We start from the raw sequence: 1,849 nt of genomic DNA, 5'->3' as shown, positions 1-1,849 counted from the left end.
GGGGTGGGAGGGAGCCGGGGGGGGGGTGGCCGGGGGGCGCTGCCCCTTCGCCCGAGGGCTGCGGCGGCCCTGCTCTTCCCGGCGGGACACGCGCGCCTTCCCGGGGAGCGACCGTCTTCCTGCCCGCGGCGGGGGCCGAGCGAGGCCTCGCGGGTTTGGCACCTCGGGGAGTTTTCCGAGCACTGCTGGGGTGTGCAGCGGTGCGGCTCCCGCGGAGCCCGGCGCCTCGCGGGCTGAGCCCTCTCCTGCCCCGCTCCTCGCGCCGGCGCAGCCACGGGAGCTGAGCAATCCTGCAGACGTCGACCGTAAAATCGGGCTCGCAGCAATCCCACTCTGAAGATTGTGTCTGGGCTTTATATCCTAAGTCTGCTTCAAACTTTGCACCGGGAGAAGTGATTTGTCTGCAAATGTATGTGGTTAAAATAAATGCAGAGAATTTTAATCCTGGGAATTTGGAAAGTAGGAGATTTGAAATAACAAAACCCTTTCATATGGCACTTAATCCGAAATTAGCTGGGTTTTAAGTTTTACTGCAGTAGCTGATCATTCCTCGGCCACCTCCCGCTCCGCGCGGGAAGGGAGGGAAGCGCTCCGGATCGCCCGGGCGGCCGCCGAGCRGGCGGGGGGCGGCGGGGGCTGGCGGCGGCCGCCGCGCTCTTTTTTGGTCGGCGTGGAGCGGATCTCCCACAGCCGCTTAAGGTTTTAATTGCCCTGTGATTAAAGTTTTCATTACTAAGCAATTAGCACCTGAAATTTTAAGTGCTGAAGTGTTTAACTGCACGGCGGAGCTGCCGAGGGTGAGGGGCGGGTTTGGGAGCRGGGCTCCGGAGGTGCCCTCCTGGCGGAGCCCGTCCCGGCGCTGCCAGCCGGCCCCGGAAAGCCCGGCAGCGCCAAGCGCCCGCCGGCGCGGGCAGGAGCGCCCGGAGCGAGCGGCGAGCGCCCGGCGAGCCTGGGGAGGAGACAGGCTGGAGCCGCGCGCCTGCCGGCACAACGGCCCCGGCCGCCGCGGGAAGGGGGTAACTTCGCCTGACGCCCCTCGGGTCTGCCGAGGAAGCAGGAATATTTGTTCCCTCGGCCGCTGCCTAAGCTGCGGCCGAGGCCGCTACACACAAATGCGACCCCCCGCTCCCGGGTTTACTCTCCCTTTCTGAAATAAATTCCTTTCGGGCTGAGGTTTGCCAGGCATGGTTTGGCTCCGAAGGGAATTCTTGGAGAGAGTTTAAGCCAAATTGGTTCAGCCATTTTTTAGTTATTCAAGTGTGAATAAGCAATTTCCCCGCGCGCTCTGTTCAGAAATGTTGTGCTTGGGTAACTCAAACCTCTGAAATTACGGAATAAACGAGGTTTCTGCCGCGAGCCGAGCCGCGAGGCTCCCGCTGCACCGGCGGCGCTTGGCGCAGCAGCCCGGCGGGGGAGCATTTCCCAGGGGCGAGCTCGCAGGCGGCCGGCCGCATCTTCCCACCTCGCGTTCGCGCCGCGTCCGAGTTCCTCGGCGTCYCCGCCTGGGCCCTCCGTGTCTCTCCTCGCTGCCGACACGACTCTACCCCCCCGTGCTCGCGTGAACAGCGCACGCTTCGCTGCCCAGGCTGGCAGCCCCCGAGCGATGCCCGCCGGCGGTCTCCGGATTTGCTGCAGCCCAACCGGCGCTCAGGCCCACGCCGACCCCCCCGCGCGCGCCCGGCGTCCCCTCCCGGCCCTTGCACCCGCGGCAGCGAGGGAGGCCTGCGGGGCACCCGCGCGCCGCCCCGGGGCTGGCCAGGAGGAACCTGAGCAGCTTCCGCACGACCCGGGCGCCGCGCGCCGGGCCGGCAGCCGCGCGCCGGGCGGATGCGGGGGGCGGCTCCGGTCG

The sequence above is a fragment of the Rhea americana genome, unplaced genomic scaffold, assembly GCF_003343005.1.
Source record: "Rhea americana isolate MKP2758 unplaced genomic scaffold, rheAme1 scaffold_253, whole genome shotgun sequence".
Lineage (NCBI taxonomy): Eukaryota > Metazoa > Chordata > Aves > Rheiformes > Rheidae > Rhea > Rhea americana.
The sequence above is the reverse complement of the archived record's forward strand: the minus strand, read 5'-3'. Positions refer to the sequence as shown.